This window comes from Thalassophryne amazonica, chromosome 12, assembly GCF_902500255.1.
Source record: "Thalassophryne amazonica chromosome 12, fThaAma1.1, whole genome shotgun sequence".
In the NCBI taxonomy this organism is placed as follows: domain Eukaryota; kingdom Metazoa; phylum Chordata; class Actinopteri; order Batrachoidiformes; family Batrachoididae; genus Thalassophryne; species Thalassophryne amazonica.
Window position 1 is genome coordinate 31,313,599 of NC_047114.1, and position 25,082 is coordinate 31,338,680.

Consider the following 25,082-nt stretch of genomic DNA (forward strand, 5'->3'; position numbering starts at 1 on the left):
CCCACATTTACTTGCCTATACTCCTGTACTTTCAATGCTGTCTTGAAGTGCTCACACTCCCTGTTGCCAGCAACATGGCCTCCCCCACAGCTCCCACACTTCAGCACCACCACTGTGCATTCTGAGAACTCATGGTCTCCCCCAAATTTACCACATCTCCGAGCCCCCCGACAGACTGCAGCAACATGATCATACTGCTGACACTTAAAGCATCTAAGCGGTGGCCTTCTATATGGCTGCACTCTAAAAGCAAGACAGCCCAGGAACACTTTGTCTGGCAACGCATCTACCTGAAAGGTCAGAACAACAGTAGTTGTATCTCTCCTCACCCCCTCTTTGAAAACTTTTATTCAAGCAGCTGCAATCACTTTGGCCCGCTCCACACCTCTAACCAGATCATCCATTGTGATCTCCAAAGACACTCTTTACACGACCCCTTTCAAACCATTACCTTTGGTGCCAGGGACAAAACTCAATCTGCTTACCACAGACCGACTCCAAAGAAAGAGCTTTCGCCGCCTGTGCTGCAGATCTACAAACAATCAATAACTTCCCATCAGCCAAGATACGTGCACTTTCCAGCTCTCCTAATTCATCCTTCAACATTTTAGCAAGCCCAATAGGATTAAACGAACTAAAAGTAAGCCGCTCATTCTTCAGTTTGAAAATAACTTTAAATTCCTTATGCAAATCCATCCTCAGGACTTTAGGAGCACTCCCTTCGCCCTCCAGTCCTGGCGTATTTCCACCACTAGCTGGATTGGAGTGTAAGTCAGGAGACTAACACCCCAAAATAAATGGGGGGGGGCTGAGAGAGATGTAGGTAGCAGACTTATACCCTGTGCAGCAATCCTGTAGTCTTCAGATAGTCGTAAAAGTAAGTGAAGTGAAGTGACATGTCTCCCCTGCAGCTGAATGGACAGTAGACGCCTACTACATGCCTACAACTTTTCATATGGGCTCTCAATATCATAATCTACCAACCCAATCGTAAATTATCTGTGGGTTTTCTTTCCTTCTGTTCTGTCCTAGTGTTCTAACATTGTGTAATAGAATTCTTTGTCCGTTGTATGCTTGGCACTCCAATAACACATGCTTCCTTCTGCTGCATCTCAAACACTGACCGGTTTCATGTTTTCCAATGGTGTTGAGAGTATGATTTAAACCTGTGTGACCTATTCATAGTCGTGTGATTGCTTCTTTTTCCCTGCAACTCCATCTCCTCTTTCTCCTTAATACAAACTGTCCCTGAATTTAATGTAAAAACCAGACCTTTGATTCCTGTCTCACTGCTTTTGTCATGCTTTGTTCATTTTAAGTTCAAAGGAAAAAGAAGACAATACTACTACTAAACAACAACAACAAAGTGCTCAATAGCCTATGTCGCTTCCAGTATGTGTGTGCCAAATTTGGCTCAATTCTGACGTGCCGTTTGGCCAGGAGAGGGACACACACACACACACAGTCGTCTCTTTGTATATAGATTATCCAAGATATATTTATATTTTAGTTGCTGGGAAAATATTTTATGACAAAATAATACACATTTTTAGACCGGTATGATTTATAACTCGATGTGTCATATTGCAGAAAATATGGTTAATTGTTTACAAAAATAATTGGTGATTCATTTAATAATTAATGAACGCAGCTCTATTGTTTGCCATTTTTCTAAGTCGTCCACACAAATACACAGATTTATTCATTCTAGAAGCTTTGTTTCGAAAGTGAAAACACCATCTTATTGTACACAGAAGGACAAAACACACCTGAACGTTGACGTGCCGTCAGCCTCCGCTCATACAGTGAAACACATCGTCGACAGTACCCATGTGTCGATGAGCCGAGAAGTCAGCTGACTGAACTGTCACGCCTGTTGTTTTTGTGCATTGAGATCAGAGTCGCAGTCTCTTGCATTTCTATTTCTTCACCCAGCTTTTTTTAAACTTGTGCTCTCTCTCATGTCATTGCTCTCAGCCAGCCTGTAAAGTGATCTCAAATCCCCAAAGGGATTCATCTTCTCAACCATCACTCAATCACTTCCAACATGCACACCTCCATTTATCATGCCTTTCTCATTTCAACTGTTTTCTGTCTCCTTTGCACTATGATTTTGTCATCTCTAAGTGACCATGTCTATACCACCCTTCTCTTTTCCAACCTGTGTGCTGGTATACCCCCCCAGTTGTACAAGTGAACGCTGCAAGAAATATTCGTTATTAAACAGTAACGGGGTGATTTATGAATATTTTCCTCCTCACTCCCAGACCTGTTGCACACCAGGGCTTAAATTCATCTGAAAGAATCCGTGATGTTTTCCCTGGAGGAGGTGTGAGAGTGAATTAGTGTAGGCATCAACCCATTTAGTGGTGTCGCCTTGAAACTTGCTGTGAAAGGAGACACTCGATCAGTTGCCAGCTTTCTTCAGGCTAAAACGTCATACACCTGTGTGAAGTTTCATTGCAACCCACAAAAGGTTTACAAGCAGTTTCACTTAAACAGTCAATATCATACAGTATGATGCATCAAACACAAAAGTTCATGCATCTACCTTTGAAAACATCAGACCAGTATTATTTTGCTTCATGCACGTCATCATACTGTGTCTGATCACGGTGGCCAATATCACAAAAATATTGTTTCAGTATTTTCTTTAGGTAGAATCATGATTATTTATCATGTTAGGCTTTAAAACTATTTAGAAAATTATTGAACAGCACCCCCCCCCCCCACATAAACACACACATTATATATATATATATATATATATATATATATATATATATATATATATATTAAAATGCAAGAAAATCGAAAAGATAAAATAGCTAACATAATTTGGAGTCGCATATAATTACAGAGTTTTCTGTATAAAGTCCATCCAAAAATCAAAAAGCATTGGCCACCATGATTAAAAAGAAAACTAAAAAGAAATAAATACAAAGAAAATACAAAGAAAGAAAACTGGGCATTTGTTGTTTTTTGTTCTGTCCTTTGTGTGTGTGTGTGTAAGTCACAGAATAATGTTATTGATTAAACATGTTGTCAATAAAGTATCAGAAATGACCTAAAATGTCTGAAATCATAGAGCCCGAACATCTTCACTTGTCTTTTGTTATATGATCCACCATCCAAAACCTAGTAAGTCCCTTCAGCTGCTCCCTTGTTTGCACTCGGGGTCACCACAGCAAATGCAAGTTATTACAGCCGTTTCCTGTGTGTGCAAAAGATGCAAAATGTCGTAGTGATACTGTTGGGGAAAAAAACCTACAAAAATAACCTTTACTCAAAGATAGAAAATCTCAGGTTTTCCCTCGTGAGTCCGTGGGCAGTGCAAATAGAATACATAGACAACAATAATTTGAATTCAAGTTAATCCTACCAGGTTTATTAAAACAGCAGAGCAGATCAGTCGTCAAAAATCATTCATCTTTGCGCAAAAATGGCTTCAGAATGCATACACATCTTTAATAACACCACCGATACCCACAGCATGTGCAGCAAAAAGAACACTCTTCTTTTCAAAAACAGTTTTTAAGCTTGCAGTTCAGAAATCTGTCCGGGCGGGGCTCCCAGTCCCGCATATCAGTCTGTCCGGGTGGGGCACCCAGTCCCACACGTCCTCAGTCTTGTAACTCCATGGAATAAAGCAGGCATTGTTGTTAATCCTTAATCGTCCAACGTTGTGCACTGTTTTCTTGTTTTCAGCTCCGTATGAGAACAAGTCCATGTGTTCAGTTCAGTGGCGTTATTGTGTCTCTACAGACACTTTCAAGGTTGCCTCCCCAATAACAAATAATCCAGTCATTGTTCTTCCCTGTGGAAGCAAAGTTCTTTCACAGTCAGTGTGAAATCACTCACATTTTACAGAATGCAGAAACAGCAATTAATTTTGAGCAATACAGTCATTCAACTGTTCATTATTGATCAGCATAGTTCAAACATAAATGTACAAACCATTTGATTATAAACAGAGGCAACAACAATATTATTTGCAGTACACTTCTTGACCTCATGACCTTTGAACATATCATGAAACATCATGTCAGGCATAAAAATGACTTTATTAAAAATGGTCAATGTCTGACATGTTTTAAACCCAACATGTTACATCCTACTTCAGCATATGACAACCTTAAACCAAAACACTTTACTGATTTGAGAATCAACACACCTGTCAGCAGTTCAACATGTTCAATACAATTCATCATAAGCACATATTTCAATCATTAATCAAACCGTACAATATTGTATCATTTTAAAACTATCAGAAATCAGTTGAACACCTATCAAAGCACAGGCATAAACATTTTCATTCATTTGACATGATGATAAAACCCTTAAACACATTATGGCACAAGTATACACTCTATTCAACTTCATTCATTCAATACAATATCTAGTTCATTTAAACCTGCATGGCGTACATACTTCTAAACATTTGTTACTTTTTGAAAATAATGAACACAAAACCTTTTATTCAGTTTGGTAAGTTTTAGCATTGTTAGCATGCAAAGCTAATTATGAGTAAAATAGCATATATTTTCATTTATTCTTTACAATTCTCTTTCTATTTGTAGTTGGGAATCAGTTACAATATCTATTGATGTAAACTGAATTTCTGCACAAGTTTTCCAGCTAAAAATTCAGCCCGATCACACTTTCAAATTGGTTCAAATCAGTGTGTCCAAGTTGGAGTTGGTAATTTCCTATTTTCCTACATGCCATGAACGTGCGAGCGGAGGAGGCGGGGACAAGACAGACGCCTAAATGCCGGCTAGATGGGGGGGGGGGGTAATGGTTTGTAACTCACCGCAATATTGAAAACTGGCCCACATAGTCAGGGCCGGCCCAAGCCTTTATGGGGCCTTAAGCAGAATTTCATTTGGGGCCCCCCTACCATCACCTCAGCACCAGATGCCTCATTATTCCGTAGGCTACACTGTTATGTGTGTAACGTGCCCACAATCATTAGCATTATTTGTAATTATCTTACATCATACAGGTGTCATTCTTGATTTTAACCTTAAAGGGGTAGCAAACTCATAAATATGTTTTAATTAACTTCTACATACAGAGTGATGTATAAGTATGGCTCATTAAACTATTTGAAAGTAACATCAGCAGGCAGGAGACTGCATTTATAGTTAACACATTAAATAGTTTAATTTCTTTCAGATGTGCAATGGTGTGCAAAATGTTAAATATCCAAATACAAAATAGAATCAAATGACATTAACATTATCTTTCAGAAAAATAAAGTTGTAATCAAAATTAAATACTTAAATAATAAATACAATACTTAATCTCCAAAATGAACACAGAAATCCTCAACGTAACAGCAATGTTTGTGCATAGCAATGCACAAACATTGCACTGGGGGCTACTGCTTTAACTTTGGCCTGCAAACCATTGAGAGCTGAGCTACTTTTCCACACTTTTTGCACCAAATAATCTGAGGAGTTGATCTGCCCTGCTGTTTTTCTTCGTAAGGCAGACTATCAAATGGCTTCGCTAAAATCCGGTGCCTCAACATTCAATTGTCTGCCATTATGTGCAGCTTGCTACCTAGCTAGATCGCTAGCTGGGACTGGTACGAGGCTAGTGTGAGTTTGTCCGCCTGTGAGTGCTTTGTGACGTGGAGTAGCTCAGCAGCACCCGCTGCTCGGTAGGGACAGAAACTGCGATAGAAGTCAGTCTCCAAACACAAGCAGCTACAAAAAAAACAACCACAGAAATAGAAGCTCAATTTGTCGTTTTTTAACCAAGAAAAATGCCGCTCAAGAGGATTAGAAAGTCTTCGGTTCAAATCAGAACAGAACGAAAACTTTTAAAAGGCTCCCACGGATGGTTACACCAAAAGATCGCTGATTCGTCATTTCGCTGTCAATCAAAAAGGGATTCAGCCTCAGACAGACATCCAATCATCATGCAGAAGCTGAGCGTCCGGGCCAGCCGAGGCCAGCCCACTGCCCCCATAGACCCCCAGACACGCTGAGCGTCCGATGGGCGGGACAAAGCCCAGCATTTATCCAATGACTCGTCTCGTTTCGCTGAATGCTTTGTGTCGCTATTGAAGTCTACACTATTTAAAGCGCTGTGAAGCTGCGGGTTTGAGTGAGAGGAAAGCCGCGTCGTTACCAGTGATAAGAAGCTGATTCTGAACAAAAGTTGCGCGCGTTGTAGCGCATATTTAGTCAATGACATGTACACAACAGTATATATTTGATCAGTTATTTTTTGACATTTTAGGGGAAGCTGAGCTTCCGTTGCAGTCTTAGAGCAATCGCCTCTGACTTTAAGACACCTAAAGCACTTTACACTAAACGAACGGAGCATTTCGCAAATAATGACAACAAAAATTGTAATACTGGACATGCAAACCTACCTTTGTCTTGTTGTTTTTTCTCGTCTTCCAACTTCTTCTTTTTTCTTTTCTCCGCTCCAGAGGGATAATTTCTTTTCTGAGACATGACTTGCACTCACTTCTTTCCTCACGATTAGTCATCGACCACCAGACCCAAGCGGTGCATCTACATTTGCCCAACGGTGGCAGCAGCCAACAGGAGGCATCAATTAACCTAATATTGGTATTTTGTCAAAATTAATTTATTTTTTTTCGGGTGTAATAGACCCTGTGCAATAACGTCACTGGGATGGCGGACGATGTAGAAAGAAGCGTTGAAGAGAGTGAATATCAAACTAATTTACGCGCGGAGGATAAAGTTACATACAAAGAAAAGTTGAAAATCACTCGGAAAAAAGCGCGCACTAAACACATTAAAAAGCACACGCACACACGCGCCAAACGCGGAAAAAAGCGCGCACCAAACACATTAAAAACAATAATAATAATTCAGCTGAGTTGGAGGAACAGGAGTAGTAACGCAGCATATCCAACAATGGGTAAAGTAACCTAAGCGTATTTGAAGTTGGGGAAAAAAAAAAAAAAAAAAAATTATATATATATATATATATTATATATATATATATTATATATATATATATATATATACTGTGAATTGTTAAGTCATGCTTCGGTGGACACTGTTCTTGGTTCTTTATCTGCATGCTTAAGTTTTCATTCTTTCATTCAATTGTGAACAAATACTTCAGGTTATAGGTTGATTTCCTACCTTTTTTTATTCTCTATGTCACTATTCAGGAGTTCTCTCGATGAGCGAGGTTATGAACGAGAGTAAGTTTTTGGAAGTGTTAGAAGAGGGACGGATCCTGCGTGCTGCTATTTTAGCAGAGTTAGGATTTGCATTTTTGGGGGATGAGTGGGTAGACTGGACCCTTTATATTTGTATTTTGGCTGTTTGTAAGCTTTATGTTTCTTACTGTGTACCACTGACTTCAAGGACGTTAGGTATGACTGACGTTTTGTTTGTCAAGGGATACAGGTTAATATTACTTGCACCAGTGTGTCTAATGTGTGGATATGGCTAGTAATAGTGCATATTATGCTGGCTCAGCTGTGAGGTTTACATCCTGGAACGTTAAAGGCCTCAATGGTCCTGTAAAAAGAGGCAGAATATTTTCTCATATTAAAAATCTGAAAACAGATATTGCTTTTCTGCAGGAAACGCATTTAAGCAATTCAGACCAACTGCGCTTAAAGAAACACTGGGTGGGCCAAATATTCCATTCTAGTTTTAACAGCAAAGCAAGGGGTACAGCAATAATAATGCATAAAAAAATTCAGTTCATCGCTTCCAGCTTCATTTCTGACCCACAAGGCCGGTATGTTATAGTATCAGGGACACTTTATCAGACTCCTGTATTAATGGTAAATATTTATGCTCCCAATTGGGACGATGTGGGATTCGTGCAAAGAGTTGTTTCTCAGCTGCCAGATCTTAACGCTAACCTGTTGATTTTGGGGGGAGATTTTAATTGCGTAATGGATCCTAATTTAGACTGGTCTAACCCCAAAGCGCTGACCCTCTCTAAAATGGCTGGTAGGTTTTCAGAATTTTTCAACCATGCTGCATGTGTGAATCCATGGCGGCATCTCAATCCACATAGTAAGACATTTTCTTTCTTTTCAAATGTGCATCATACCTATTCTAGGATCGATTATTTTTTTATCGACCTAAGACTTTTGAACTCAGTAGAGACAGTTGAATATTCAGCCATTGTAGAATCAGACCACGCCCCTATAATAATGAATCTCATTTTTTGCCAAAACTACAGTTGTCGGCCTCAATGGCGTTTTAATACCACACTACTGTCGGATAACACATTCTGCACTTCAGTCGAAATAGCCATAAATAGATTTCTGGAAACTAATAGAATTGATGTGTCCCCATCACTGTTATGGGAAACCCTTAAAGCTTACCTTGGAGGAGAAATAATAGCATATTCTTCTTATATTAATAAAGAAAGAAACAAACAAAAACAACAGTTGACTGAAGCCATATTTGAATTAGATAAGATAAACTCCACATCCCCAAGCGCTTACTTCATAAGGAAAGAATATCATTACAAACACAGTATAACTTAATATCTACATCTGAAACCGAACAACTTATGAGATCACAAGGGTTATATTACGAGCAGGGAGAAAAATCAGGACGTCTTTTGGCACATCAACTTAAGTCTAAGTCGGCGGCACAGATTATCTCAGAAATTGAAGATGAAATGGGAAGGACCACAACAGACCCCTTAAAAATTAATATTTTTAAAGCTTTTTACTCTGATTTGTATAGCTCAGAATCTTTAAAGGACACAACATTGTTTCATAACTTTTCCAAAATCTGGAAATCCCTACCCTATCTTCTAATCAAAGAGAATGCCTGGATGAACCAGTCGTATTGAGGGAAGTCAGCTCTGCCATTTCGGCCATGCAAAACGGCAAGTCACCAGGGCTGGGTGGCTTCCCGATCGATTTTTATAAAAGGTTCTCTATACAACTAGCCCCGCTGCTGTTAGATATGTTTGATGATGCTCTGTCAGAGGGCAAATTACCTGACTCTCTTAATGAAGCAATCATAACTTTTTTGTTAAAGCCAGGCAAGGATGCGTCTAAGTGTGGGTCATACCGACCAATATCCCTTTTAAACACAGATATTAAAATCCTCTCCAAATTACTAGCTACACGTCTGGAAAAATCACTGCCACATATATCACCTGACCAAACAGGTTTTATTAAAAACAGACATTTATTCTCAAACATAAGACGTCTCTTGAATGTGCTATACAGCCCCTCATCAACCAATGTTCCAGAAATTGTGGTGTCTTTAGATGCTTTAAAAGCATTTGATCGTGTAGAAATGGACTTCCTCTTTTATGTCCTAAAGAAATTTGGTTTTGGTAAGACGTTCATTAAGTGGATCCAACTGCTTTACTCCTCCCCCCAAGCCTCAGTTATTACTAATCGCATCCATTCCCAAAATTTTCCTCTGTCTAGGAGCACCAGACAGGGTTGCCCATTGAGTCCTTTACTATTCACACTTGTTATAGAACCACTAGCCCTGGCTCTCAAATCAACACCCTCAATAAGAGGTATCAGAAGATGGGGATGGGAATCAAAGTTGTCGTTGTATGCAGATGATTTATTGCTTTACATATCAGATCCATTGAATTCAATTAATACAGTTATTTCAGTGTTGCACAATTTTGGCCAGATCTCAGGGTATAAACTTAACCTAACAAAAAGTGAATGCTTACCCATAAACGAATTAGCTCAGCAAATCCCAGACCATGTTCTACCATTTAATATTTCTAGGTCAGGATTTAAGTATTTAGGTATCAACATAACACCTTCATTTAATAACCTCTTTGATGAAAATTTAGCACCACTCATGTCTAAATTGAACTCAGATTTGCAAAGCTGGGATGTTCTACATTTAACCATAGCAGGCAGAGTAAACTGCATTAAAATGAATGCATTGCCAAAATTTTTATTTTTATTTCAATGCATTCCTATTTTCTTGACAAAGTCCTTTTTCAGTAAACTTGACAAACTCATATCTAGATTCATATGGAAAGGTCAAAACCTTAGAATTAAGAGGGAGTTCTTGCAACGATCAAGTGTGGAAGGAGGGTTGGCTCTGCCAAACTTTAGAGTTTACTATTGCCAGCAAATTTCCACAAAATAGCATATTGGATTCAGTCCGCAGATACAGATTGGTGTGAAATGGAGTACATGTCATGCATATCACCATCTCTTCCTGCTCTGGTTTCATCCAAACTTCCATTGAAGTTTTCCATGTTTACTTCCAACCCTGTGGTAATATCTACATTAAAAATATGGGCTCAATTCAGAAAGCAGCATGGCTTGAGGGATACTCTTCTGACTTGTACTCCACTATGTACCAATCACAATTTCCTACCAGCCCACCTTGACCACACATTTGTTACATGGCATAGGAAAGGAATTAAGAGGTTTAATGATCTGTATATTAATGGAACATTTTCCTGTTTTGAGGATCTGTGTGCCAAATACGCGCTTCAGCAAAAGGACCTGTTTCGTTATTTTCAAGCTCGCCAATTTGCCAGAAACCACAGCTCACAATTTCCCATCCTTCCAAGTGAATCACTTTTGGACTTAATTTTGAAGACTTCTTTTTTCCTTAGGGGTTTCACTACACACTGTTACGCTATCATCATGAAAACGGATATCGTCAACCGAGACAAGATCAAAAACCACTGGGAGAATGAACTTGGAACTGAAATCTCAGAAGACACTTGGACTGACGCTTTAAAAAGAATGAACAGTAGCACGTCTTGTGCAAGACTAAGCCTCATACAGTTTAAAGTTGTCCATCGTTTGCACTGGAGTAGAGCAAGGATCGCTTCCATTTACCCAAATATTGACAGCAATTGTGTCAGATGTCATATTAATGTGGCAGATTTGACTCATGTTTTGGTCTTGCCATCTGTTAACAGGCTATTGGTCTGATATATTTGATGTACTATCAAAGGTCTTTGGAGTCACTTTACATCCCTGTGCGATGATAGCATTATTTGGGGTACCGAACAAAGAAGCAAATTTAACTAAGAACCAACAGAACATTATAGCCTTTGTTTCTCTGCTGGCACAAAGGAGAATTTTACTTAATTGGAAGTCAAGTGCGCCACCTACTGTCGCTCAGTGGTTGAAAGACATAATGCTATTTTTGCACTTGGAAAAGATCAAATTTGCTATAAGGTGTTCAGACAAATTCCAGTCTGTTTGGGAACCCTTTCTATTACACTTTAGCAGCCTCCAAGGGCTCCCACAGACATTGCAATAAATAAAAAGATACTATGGGTTTAGTCTTACAACTTGAGCACACACAAAGGCACACTTTGTTGGCCATAAAGATCCATGAAGGCAAATTGAGCTATTTATTTACTGTTTTAATTTGTTTATTTTGTCATCTACCTATGTCTACCACACACAAAACCAAGGTCTATTGCTGGTACGGTTTCTGTCAATTTATTATTCTTATTACTATCATTATTTTTTGGGTCCACTCGGGGTGGGGGGAGGGATGGGAGGGGGTGTTTTGAGTGTGTACAGAAAAGAAAAAAAAGAATTGAAAAAATGAAAAATCTTTTGTAACCCCGCTGATGATTTATTGTTTGTGTTTCTGATTTTTTTTCAATAAAAAGATTTACAAAAAAAAAAGGCTCTTGTACAGTTCATTTTACTATTGGATAATTTATTTTTGTAGTTGGTGCAGTTGCTGAAATGGTGTCCAACATAAAAAAAACGCTGTAAGACATTTATTAAAAAACGCTATAAAACGTTTGTTTATAAAAAAGAAAACGCTTAAAAAAAAAGAAGCTGTAAGACGTTTATGATCGCACCACTGTCAAGATAATCCAATGATTTTCACGCTTTCTTCAGTTCAGTTCGTTCATTCGAGATTAAAATACGAACAGTTATAAACTGTACACTCTTGTACTTGTCTGTGACTTTTTCTGTTTTAAAAGATAAGCAGACAAACGTGATGTGGGTGATGGGTTGTTTTAGATTTACAAGAAAATACGTAAAATTCAACTTTTATACTGTAAAAAAATCCACTTTTTACACCGCAGTGAAATTAGTATAACTGTTGGGAAAGTGTAGGAACACGGACCCACAACAGGGGGCGCAAATGAACGGACAATGGAGAAAGTCAAATCACAAAGTTTTACTGTTGTGAAATCACACAACAAACACAACAGATTACAAATACAGCGGTAACCGAATTCCAATGGTGTCGTGTGGGCAGGCTCGACGATAGGAGACGTCTGTCCGAGTCGAACCGGAACCACCCGATTTCCTCTGCCACCGAACCCCGGGGATACTGGAGCCGCCAAGTCCCGAACCCCAGGTAGCCACTGCCTCCGCTCATTGGATCCGGTACTGCTGGCAAGGAACAGAAACAGTCAGGTGTGGGTGCGGCTGCACCCAGCAACACACAGGGTGGGAACACCACCTCCACCTCTTGTCAGGAAAATACTGGTGAGTGCAGGAGTGTGAGTACTTATCCAAGAAGTCCAAAACAATCTCCCGCTGTACTACTCACTATCTGCTATCCAACACACAAGCAACAAGGTATTATCGTCAGGAACACAATCGGCTGAGTACGTTACCTCCTTAGTAAGCGATATCTCGGCAAAGGAGGTGGAGATGCCGTCCTGCTGATATACCTCCTTATTGATTGGGATCAGCTGTCTCCAGTGATGGGTGACAGCTGTCATCCTGGCTGCTCCCGTAAGGCGGCAGCGCCCTCCGGTGCCTGGAGCCCGCACTCCAGGCAGGGCGCCCTCTAGTGGTGGTGGGCCAGCAGTACCTCCTCTTCAGCGGCCCACACAACAATAACGATGGATATTCGACAGATATTTGACAGACATTCGCTCCGGTTTTCCCTCTTCTTTGCTGCGGGCAAACGTCCTCTTCGCTCCAGTTAAATCTTTGCTCCGGCGACAGAGCGACGCGGAAGCAGCTATAAACAGACACACGCAGAACAATGCTTGCTTTTTCTTCGCTGCTGGAGCGCTATGCATCAAAACAGCAAGTGTAGTCTCTGGACCTGTTGCCAGATTTTGGCTGCAACTAAGCACAGCAGATAGTTAAAAAAAAAAGAAGAAGCAGCAGCATGCAAAATTGCACTAAAAAAAATCCGCGAAACAGCGGATATAGCGAGGGACCACTGTACACAGCTGTTGGCAACTGATGAAATGTGGACGAAGCAACGGCCCCTTAATAGGAGGTGGCAACTCTAACACAGTCTGCACACGATGGTTCCTTGTGCCTAAACAAAAAAACAGGGGCAATTAGAAAAAAAACAAAAAAAAAAAACACAACCATATCAACTCAGGTGGTGTAGTTGAAATCTTACCTGCCAGTGTAGGCGCATTCACCTGCAGACAGCAGGAGGAGGAAAGAGCCCACAACAACTCGGGCTCTAAAACAGAATTTAACATTAGCTGTGACACAGCATACAAGCCAGCAAAACCATGAACGAACTTACCACAGGAGAGAGCCCCGAGCCCACGACGCATGCCCAACAACATGCACTCCTAACAACCAGAAATCAAACAACATTCCAGCCAGACTGCTGCCCTGAACCCGAGACATGCAATTAACGCCAATGTCAACCAAGGCTACAGAAAAGCACAAAACTAACCTGTAAGAATGACTGGAACCCTCAGAGTCTAATGCAAATGTGGCTAAACAATTTGGCACAGAACCTGCAGCACGCCGCCACCACAAGCCCACTTCAGGTGGTATATCTCTGCTTTAAAGACCCTGTTGGCGCCGCCCACCTTCATCTTAAAGGTATGCCGTGCACCAACCTGCCACATTCTACCCCCCTTTTCTTTGTCGACGTCCCGACGACAACCAAAAAAAATTAAATTACCTATTGAATGCCCTGGGGAAGATGGATATTGGAATGTTGTCCGGCAGTCGCATGAGTAGTGCGACGCAATACTGGACGACTAGCACTTGATAAAGTCGCCGGTATAAGTCTGTTACCATCATCTCCTGCAGGCATACTCTGTTGGAACAATAACAGGATCACTGGAGGAACAAGAATCGGATGGAACAGAATTACTAGCGAGACCAGATGCCAAAGGAGCCACCACACAGACATCACAGTCTCCAGAAGACTCACTATCCGAGCATACATGAGAAACGGATTCAACTCTTTGGGGTCCAATCATGGGACCAGGTGCAACCAGAGCCTTCAACATGTCCCGATGTACATTACGAGAAGCATGCAAATCGGAGATTGGTGCAACAGTATAAATCAGACTATCCCCAATGGGGGTCTTCAAAACTTGAAACAAGCCAGGGCACCCCTTGTAGCTATGGTCTCGAAGATAAGCCAACTGACCAACCTGCAAAGGTGCCTCCCTAACCCGATGGTCATACCTCTCCTTCCTACAGCCAGCACTCATGGCCAATCTCTCACGGGCACCAGTAAAAGCCACCCTGAGCTTTGAACAATGCTCAGCGACCCAATTCTGCACTGTCCCTGGAAGGGGATCAGGCACCTGTCCCAAAACAAAAATCAACTGGAAGATTGGGCTCTCGCCCAAACATCAAGAAAAAGGGAGACTCCCCAGTACTCTGGTGAGGCATGGTGTTATATGAAAAGAGCACCTGAAGGAGACAAGATGCCCAGTCCTGTTTCCAGGACAGTGGAAGAGCCCTAAGAAGGTTGTGTAGTGTACGGTTAAACCGCTTACATTGACCATTCCTGGCAGGATGGTATGCCGAGGTCCGGGACTTATTCACCCCATACAAATGGCAGAGCTGCCGTAGAATGGCACCCTCAAAACACCGTCCCTGATCTGAATGGATGCGACTTGGCACCCCAAACTTATAGAACCACTCGCAGGTGATCACTTGGGCAACAGTAGAAGCCCGTTGATCCCGAGTGGGAACAGCCATGGTGTACTTGGTAAATACATCCGTCATGACAAGAACATTCTCAATCCCACTACGGGTCGGCTCCAGCAGTGTAAAAATCAATAGCCACTATCTCATTAGGCTGGGAAGCAAGCAGATGCCCCATATAACTATGAGGTACTGGTGCAGAATCTTTAGCCACTTGACACCTTTCGCACAGTTGCACCCAGGACTTAATGTCAGAGAACATCCCAGGCCAGAAGCATCGTTGACGCACCAGTTCAGCAGTCCTGTCAATACCCTGGTGGCCGTGCTCCTGATGGAGCTGCTCAAGGACCTGTTCCCTGAGTACTGCTGACAGGAGCAGTTGAAGACGTTCTTCCCCCCGTCAGACCGTAAAAGCTGACGAAACAATACTCCTTTTTCAACAAGATGATCCTACTGCTGAAGGAGAGACAATGTCTGCCTAGGAAGGCCACGACGCTCTTCTAACGAGGGTCTCACGTCTCCGCCAAAAGGCCAAAAGCTCCTTCAAACAAGGATCATCCTCCTGCAAAGCACCAATTTCAGGCAGAGACCGCCCTGGTAGGGCACTAACCAAAGATTGGCGGGCAAGATGTGGAGCTGCAAGTTGCTGAAGAGCCAGTGGAACAGAGCTGCCTGGAAGCACACTAGCAGCCAGCTCAGAAGATGTAAGATACTGCCTGGACAATGCATCTGCATTGCCATTGCTGCGACCAGATCTATACTTTATTTCAAAATCAAATGCAGCCAATTGGGCAGCCCACCTATGCTCAAGAGCTCCAAGCTTTGCGGACTGAAGGTAGCTTAAGGGGTTGTTATCTGTAAAGACCTGGCACTTCTGGCCTAGCAAGTACTCCCGAAACTTTTCGGTCATGGCCCACTTGAGCGTTAACAGTTCCAATTTCATGGAACTATAGTTGGTCATATTGCGCTCAGTGGGCCGAAGACCGCGACTGGCATAGGCGACCGGTCTAACACCACCCTCAATCTCTTGCAACAGCACAGCCCCAAGACCACTGTAGCTCGCATCAGTCTCCAAGATAAAAGGTTTGGAGAAATCTGCATATGCAAGCACTGGGGCTGAGACCAACTTAGCCTTCAAGGCTTCAAAGCCCTTCTCACACTGGAGAGTCCAACCCTCAACCAGGGGCTTCCCAGACCCCTCTTGTGCTTTGTTCCAGCAACTTCCGCCACCAGCCTATGCAGCGGGGCAGCCAATTTGGCAAAACCCTCTACAAACCGTCGATAATAACTAGCAAACCCAAGAAAAGAACGCAACTCTGTGATATGTTGAGGCCGCTTCCATGTGGCCACTGCCTCGATCTTGGAGGGGTCAGTAGAAACACCCTCCTGGGAAATCACATGTCCCAAATATTTAACTTTTGGCTGGAAAAAGGAACACTTTTCTAGCTTGGCCTTCAAGCCTTCCCGGTGGAGACGTTCCAAAACCAGTTCCAGCCTCTCCAGGTGCTGCAGCACATCGGAAGAGTACACGACAATGTCGTCAAGATATAACAACGACTGACATTGTTGATCACCAAACAGCCTCTGCATTAACCGCTGGAATGTGCTTGGAGCATTGCACAAGCCAAAGGGCATTTGATTGAACTCGAAGAGGCCAAAAGGTGTACAAAAGGCCATCTTTGGCTTGTCCTGCTCCGCTACAGGGACCTGATTGTATCCACTGGCCAGATCGATAGTAGAAAACAGATAGCGCATCAAGACTCTCCTCGATGCGTGGCAAGGAAAAGGCATCCTTCCTGGTTTTAGCGTTAAGAAGGCGATAGTCCACACAAAGGCGAAGACCACCATCCCTCTTACGGACCAGGACGATAGGAGAAGCATATGGACTGCTACTTTCCCTCATCACCTGCGCGTCGAGGAGTTGATTAATATGGGCCTTCACAGCCTCATATTCCGAAGGTGGAATACGACGATAGCGCTGCCGAACAGGCACATCATCCAGCAAGGGAATCTCATGGGTGACAAAATTGGTACACCTAAGGTCCCCTTCGTGACCAGAGAACACAGTACTATACTTGTGCAACAACGTTTGAACCTCTCCTTGATCTTTAGAATCAAGTGCAGACAAATCCACTGCCTCCACCCCACTTTCAGACATGTCAGCCACATGGGCAGCCACTGTTGCTGTTCCTGGGATGACCTCCGTTACCCCTGCTGGCAGACTCACGACCTCAGCCCTGCTAAGGGTTCCAAGGCTGATACGAGGATACAGTAAAACATCAGTCAACCCAACATTAACCACCGGGATGTAAACTGTACCTCTGTTAACACGCACTAAACAGGGAGAAGTGAGAAGACCAGCTGGAAGACCTGATTCTGACGGCTCAAAAAGAACTGCCTGGCCAGCAAAGTGCTGAGGGCAAGTGCCAGCAACCAACTTCATAGTGCCACCCGATATTCGCACAGCTCGTGGACCCTGCATTTTTACCAGTCCGACTGATGCAGTTGGCTCACAAGCCTCTGCCTAATGACACTTCTGTAAGGCCTCCATAACAGGACCTGGAGCCTCAGCAACCAGTGGAAGTTCAAAAAGAGAAGAACCATGGGTGCAAAAAAGCTCTCAATAGCAACGACGAATTATATTCATTCCTAAAATACCAGGCACTGGCAGTCTTGCAACCGGGGAATCCTTTACAACAAGTATTCCACAGTGAGTTAGCACTTTGTTGCACAGAACCACGTCCAGTTCTAGATAGCCAATATATGGAATCTCGAGCCCATTGGCGGCCCTCAACTGCAACCAGTGACAGGCCTGCAAACGGTCTGTGCCCCAAGGCTCAAAATGTTCTCTTAAAAAAAAAAAAAAACAACTCTCCATGATAGTGGACACCATAGATCCAGTGTCAAAAAAACATGCAACTTCTATTCCACCCATGCCAACCTTAATGGTCGGACAAGACGACATTAAGCCTGAAAAATTGCCTACCATTGAGCCCCTAAACACCCCATCTGAATTTTGGCTCCCCAGTCCAGTGGGCGCTAGTTTCCCTGTGGCTCAGAAGCTTGAGGAGGCCTAGAGGAAGGGTTTACTTGGCCGCGAGATGTAACCTTCTCTCCATCACACTCACTTGCATAATGGCCAGATTGATTACATCTCCAGCATATGATGCTACTATGAGGAAGCCTATTACTTTGCCGCGATGCCTGGAAAGAAGCCACAGTCTGAGTGAGCTGATTCAGTTGTTCCTGCTGGCTCTTAAGCAGCTCCAGGACTTCACTCAGTCATGGTGCCGGCAAGGAGGGAGATAAAGCATTACCTCTAACCTCAAACTGAAGACCATGGATGGATGGAGGGAAAAGCTACGCTCACGATGAACAGTAGGAAGCCCCTCCCTTTCCCACACAAGGGCCTCTGTACGTACCTGCAGTAGGGTAGCAGTTGGACTTCAGCGGACAAACCGCTTTAACTCATTACGCAGAGCGCTGTCACGTACGTGCTCAACAAACTGATCTCGACGAAGAATTATGGCATTTGGCACACCACCAGGAGTACTCTGTTCGACCTTCTCCATAAGCGACATTAGAGCCAATGAAAACTCTTGTAAAGTTTCTCCATCTTGTTGTTGTCTGGAGAAAAAAAGCTTGCTGTAAAGTGACATACGGCTCTGTACAGCCATACAGTTCCAAAAGAATTTGCAAAATCCGACCTGGATCCTCCCGATCCTCTAAGGGACGGAACTTTATCTCACTCTTAGCCTCACCTTCCAAATGATTGAACATGAATAGCACCTCGTCCCTGGTAGCAAGACGATGTGCACGCATACAAGCTTGAACCTCCTCTGTCCATTCATCCAACGTTATACCAGTTCTACCATTGAACAGAGGACACTTACGATCGCGGGGCACAACAATCACCCGCTCTACGGACACAGATGGAATCCCTGAAGAAGCACTGGCAGCAGGAGTGCCCGGAGCCTGGACAGCTCCGCTAGGCCCAGCTTAGGCCCCCTCCTGGAGAAGCCGCTCATTGTCTTCTTTAAGCTGAGACAGTTGCTCTCTGAGCTGTTGGAGCTCCTCCTCCATACTGCTGCAAGTACACACACCGACCTCTACGGCAAGGGAGAAAAGGGAAGAGAAAAGAAAAGAAAAAAAAATGTAAAAAGTTCTACCAACCTTAAGTTTGGGTCCTAAAAAGAATACCGTTGCTTTGTCCAACTGTGCCTATCCACAACAAAATTACATAGAAACAGTACAAACAAGAATCAGTTCATAAATACTACTACAGTGATCACACCTCTACATCATTTCCATCCTGCCGGCGTTGTGGCAAAGTGGAGTCTTGCTCCTGGGCTAGGTTATTTGTTTGTTTATCCTAATTAAAAACACTATAATTTAATTACAATTTTAAAAAAAGGACCGACAACGCCACCCAGGGATATGGCCCTGGGACCAATCAAAGCCCAAGCCGTAACAGGAGGCTGCGCAAGGTACGGGAAACAGAGAGGTGTACTGATCACATACAAATAAAAATAAAAATACAAATAAAAACATTACAAATCTCGCAGTACTGCTTTTCACATTCACCTTATATTACACAGCATTGTCTCATTCCATTTCAACCAGATCTTATATTGCACTTAACCGAGTTAAATTATTCAGCTTCAACCGAATTAATGTGGGTGAGCAAGAGACCAACTCAAAATACAAAAAAAATAAATAAATACTGCAAACCAAAGCATGAACAGCAAACCAAACATGCATCAAACTCAGCTGAGGAGGAATAACCCCTCACCCCACCACAGCAATCACAGCAGGTGAAAATAAATCCCGTGTAGTGTTGGGTATTTTCTCCTCCAAACATTCTTAAAACCTTGATAAGACAAACAGAGTCAAGAAACACCAGTGAGACAGAAAGTCAAATTTATCACGCGCGGAGTGCAGTCAGGCTGTACACCAAGGCTACACTAAAGTCTGGCCTGCTCTCCCGCTCTTTTTATTAGAGAGGCCCTCATCACATAAAAAAAACTTGTCCTAAGGGTGGGGGAAGGATGACGCAAGACAAGTTTCTTCCCGTAACCTAAACACATACGTCAATAAGTGCAGCTGTAAGGAAAAACAGTTTCTTTCTTTTACTCTTATCGTCGAAGGTCAGCACATCTCGTTCGTCTGTTGCAGTTATCAGCTGTTCTGCATCTGCCTGGAACACTAAGCATCACATCACAACAGTCAAAACAACCTTCAGTTCTTTTACTCCCAGTTCAGCCTGACCCCGTCATGCTTCACTCCCAGTCGTTAGCGGCTACCAGTTCAGATTGACCCCAGCATGCTAAAACAAGGTTGAATAACACGTACATTCTCAGGGTTAGGTGCAAAACAGCACAACACCGTTCTCATGAGAAAGAAGACAAAGGTACAAATGTTTAACAGTGATAACATATATACAAAATCTTTAACATTCAGTGCGCCAACAGCACCCGCAGAGGGCGCCCTCTGCAAACCAATATACACAGCTGTTGGCAACTGATGAAATGTGGACGAAGCAACGGCCCCTTAATAGGAGGTGGCGACTCTAACACACAGTCTGCACACGATGGTTCCTTGTGCCTAAACAAAAAACAGGGGCAATTAGAAAAGAAAAGAAAACAACCATATCAACTCAGCCGGTGTAGTTGAAATCTTACCTGCCAGTGTAGGCGCATGCACCCGCAGACAGCAGGAGGAGGAAAGAGCCCACAACAACTCGGGCTCTAAAGCAGAATTTAACATTAGCTGTGACACAGCATACAAGCCAGCAAAACCATGAACGAACTTACCACAGGAGAGAGCCCCGAGCCCACGACGCATGCCCAACAACATGCACTCCTAACAACCAGAAATCAAACACTCCAGCCAGACTGCTGCCCTGAACCCGAGACACATGCAATTGAGCAACGCCAATATCAACCGAGGCTACAGAAAAGCACAAAACTAACCTGTAAGAATGACTAGAACCCTCAGAGTCTAATGCAAATGTGGCCAAACAATTTGGCACAGAACCTGCAGCATGCCGCCACCACAAGCCCACTCCAGGTGGTATATCGCTTTAAAGACCCTGTTGGCGCCGCCCACCTTCACCTTAAAGGTATGCCGTGCACCGACCTGCCACAGTATAATTATATTTATTAATGATTTTTTTTTAGTGCGCACACAGACTGTATGCTGCACACGGCACTAAGGTGAACGCATCCCACCGTGCTGTGTGCACAGCAACGATGACGTCACACTAAAAGAAAAAGAGAAAATTACAGTGGATTGTAAGCGTGTTTTTACGTGATGTGAAAACTCTCCACTTCACACTCTATATCCTCCTGCTTGGTTCCATACTTAGGAAGCGTGGTATTCCTTTACACTGTTTAATAGTCACATACTGTTAAAAAGAATGACGCACACACTGTCACTTCATTAGTCAAGTGTCTTGATGACGTAAAGGCCTGGAGGACTCTGAACTTTTAAAATTTAATAAGAAGACTGAAGTGATGGTTTTTGGTGGCTCCAGTGACAAACCTGCTTTAAAAAAAATCCCAATATTTAGACTCTGGATCACTAAATGCAAAATACTTACCACTATACGAACGAGCAACACATAAGAAAGCCGCAGGATTAAGAGTTATAGCTGCGTAACTGCAACCACTTTGAAAATATATACTTTCCTTTGGCATTTTTATACCAGAATCTAAAATTGTGTTTGCCAGTTGATGAAATTTCGTAGTATTACTTTACCAGACAGTTCAGTTTCCAGTTTATAATCTCCTGAATATGAAAAAGAAAATATTTACAAAAATGTTGATGCAAATAAAAATGTTTCTAAATGGGAAGACATGAGCGTTGGATAAAATCCATTCATCAGTTTAATGATCTTATGTTGTCCATTCACCTGCTCCCGTTTTGTTCGGGGTCTCCACAGCGGATACAGCCAGATCCGCATTGGCATTTGGCACAAGTTTTACGCTGGATGACTTTCCTGACGCAACTCCAGTGTAACCTGGAGAAATATACGAGTAAACCAATATTAAAAATGGATATATAAAGATCCTAACCCTCTAGGTACATGGCCAAATCAGAGGACAAAAATGACCAATTTTGGAACCCTTCAAAGGGTGGTACTACTTTAAAACTTTATTAATTTGTTACCAAACTGTGTTACCATGGCAACCTGTGCACCTGTGAATACATAATATCTCTATAAATTATGATGAGAAAGTTCTAAGTTGTTTGATATTTTCAGGAGAGCTCCTACAGATACACCATATTTTCCCCATTTTGGCCAAAAAGCCATTTTTAGCCTTTTAAAGTGCACAAAGTATTAATCCCAGAGAATAATGTGCTGTGAATTTGGCTATTTCCACAATTGGTTGATATGTGACAGGATTGGTGTTCAAGAGGACCAGGTGCGTGCAAGATTATGAGAAACATTGAAAACGGCCATAACGCTAATGAAATGACATCCAATCAAGTAAAAGTGCTCAAGGAAGAAGTTTCAAGCACTGGAAAAAGACAGACAGAACCAAGGCAAAAATGAGTAAAATCAAACACAAATCAAAAATGAGTGTAAATGATCAGAAAGCTGACACACACACTGATCCAGATGTGGCTAAAACATGGTCAGAAGCAACGCCCAACTCATGATCAGACATGCAATACATGCAACAAAAAAAGTCACTTTGCTAAAGACGCGGGCGAGCGACTGCAGCCACAGGTTGTAATCCCTATGTAAGGACGCGTTTTGGCGCCAAACCGCGATGGAGGCGAGTGAAGCGATTTTGAGCGTTTTGCGCGTTTGTGGCGCGATATTGCGTCGCGTCACATCGCGTTGGCCTCCTCCCCAAGTTCAAACATCGGAACTTTTTCGTCTCGTCGCGCCGCGATGACCAATCAGGGACTGAATATGTAGTGACGTGGAGATGTCTGGAGTTTGACTGAAGATGTGAACATGTCCTGTCTCTGGTAGCAGCCTGTGAGCAGGACTTATGTCTCTTTTGTCCTTTATTTCACAATCATGACAGTTTTTGGAGCGAGCAGCAGCCCCACAGCAGCAGGGAGCGGAGTTTCTTTTTCTGTTTCTTTTACGTGCGCGCGCGGGTGAATCGTCCTGGAGATTATTTTACTTAACTACACAGCTGTATAAGCAAATGGTGACTGGTTTCTAAACACAATTATGACAGTTTTTTGGGGGAAGAGCCAGCGGAGTTTTTATTATTATTATTATTATTATTATTTACATGTGCGTGCGCGAACGGGACAGTTGATCCTCAAACTGGGTCCCGCAGAGGCGGAACGACCGCTGAAAGCGCCCGTCACCCAGCTCCTGGAGCAAATAATGATACTCTCTGTATTGGGAGCTTTCCACAGCAACTGCTCCGTGTGATCAAGGTCCGTCATGTTAGCTTGACTGACAACCAGAGCCGGCGAGCGGAATGGAAGCTCCTCCTATTTGATGACGCACCGGGGCGAATTTTCGCAGCGAAAGTCCACCCAAGCAGAGCGACACACCGGGCGAAGGAGGCGCGTCCGTCGCCTGGCGACCCACGCGAATTTGTAGCGTCAGATCGCGTCCGGTGTGAACGCGGCATAGAGTCTGTGATTTGTAGTCAGTCTGGAAAAAGGTTCTGCACCTACGGACAATTTAAAGTCTGCAATCCAAAACCTTCATGTCTTTGGATGTGGGAGGAAGCCGGAGCACCTGGAGGGAACCCACACAAACACGGAGAGAACATGCAAACTCCACACAGAAAGAACAAAGGTGGGAATCGAACCCACGACCTTCTTGCTGTGAGGCAACAGTGCTAACCGCTCAGTCACTGTGTTGTTGCTATTCATAAATTATTATTGTTGTTATTATTAAAATCACAATCACATGTGCAAATTTGTGACTAACTTATGTCTTGTTTATTTTTTCTTTGTTGGGTCGGAGGACTGTAAATAAAAACGAGTTTTTTTTCCCTCTCTCTTTTCACACACACACACTCCAACCGCTTAATCCAATGAAGGGTGTTTATTGTAGCTGTTTATTGGAGCTTCCCAAAGTCACTACCATTATGGATTATCACTTTAATGGTTATTACTTATTTGTCTCTATAATAATCAGTAGCTTTATATAAATACAAAAAATAGGGCTGCATACACACATGTAACACACTTTGTCACTGGCATTTGCTATTTATTTGCATTGTATCGCTCTGTGCTAACATTTTTGAAACATGAAAATTTTTGTCATTCAAACGTTCTAGCCTTCTTACCTTGTATATAACCCGATGTCATCATCAGAGGCAGCAAACCGCTCCAAGCCAAACTTGAGTCCAGCTGGATTCAGTCCAACAGCGATGAAAAACCACAAAATCTGAGGCAGAGGGGTTTGTCAGGATTGTTTTTGTACATTTGGCTCCATCTGCTGGCTGAAAGTGGACACGTTTATGAATAGTGCCCATTAGTCACAACAAATAAAATTAATTCCATAAAAGGACAATAAAAGGATGATGTGTGGCAGAAAAGAGACCTTTGATGAAGTGATGACAACAAACGCACTCCTTTGTGCTTCCCAATGTTTTCCAGTGACTCGAGTGTCTCCTGTTGGTCCGCTGAACCACGGTTTTCTCCTCCCAGAATCCTCTGGAAGTCTATGAACCTTCTGGCCCGTTTGTCTGTGTCCCTATTTGTAGCTCCGTAAACGACGCATTCCTTCCCGTTGTCTGTTTCAATCTTGATCGCTAAAATATTGTTTAAACATGATGGAGTATTTTGGTCGCAAGTAAGCTGTACCTATGTCCAGGCTGATCCTCGGGAGGGACTTGTCCTCCAGGCAGTCCATTGTTCATAGTTACTGATAGTCAAAAGGACAACCAGGAGGTGAAGTCCAGCGTCCCAACTAAACAGACCGCATGAGTCAAATCCAGATCAGGCACTGAAATGAAATAGGACTTACCCCAGTTGTCCCGTGAACCTTGAGGACTGAGATGGTTGTTCCTGACCCTGTCAGACAAAGTCATCTCTAATGACCAGTTCTCATTTCCAAATTCATCACTGTGAAAGAGTGAAACATCTTGGTGTGATTTTAGGTCCAACATTGTCTTTGGGCCTTCATATTCAAGAGGCGACTGAGACGGACTGTCTTCATGTCCACAGCATTTAAAGGACTCGACGGGTCCTGGTGATGTCCAGTGGTCCCACAGTAATTCATGGCTGTAATCTTATTTTGTGGTCTGATCCATAAAAGTAGAAG

The 25,082-nt window shown here is 42.8% G+C and overlaps 1 long non-coding RNA gene across 2 annotated transcripts; it reads right to left on the reverse strand.

Moving 5' to 3' along the window:
* LOC117522542 lies at positions 1 to 16,358 on the reverse strand. 2 transcript variants are annotated; one of them, XR_004564232.1, is made up of 3 exons: positions 16,343 to 16,358; positions 750 to 755; positions 1 to 136 (listed from the first exon to the last, which is right to left on the reverse strand). It is a non-coding gene; the product is annotated as an uncharacterized LOC117522542 (long non-coding RNA). The 2 variants fall into 2 exon arrangements; XR_004564233.1 differs by lacking the exon at positions 750 to 755 and adding an exon at positions 10,511 to 10,515.
* Positions 16,359 to 25,082: the final 8,724 nt, after the last annotated feature.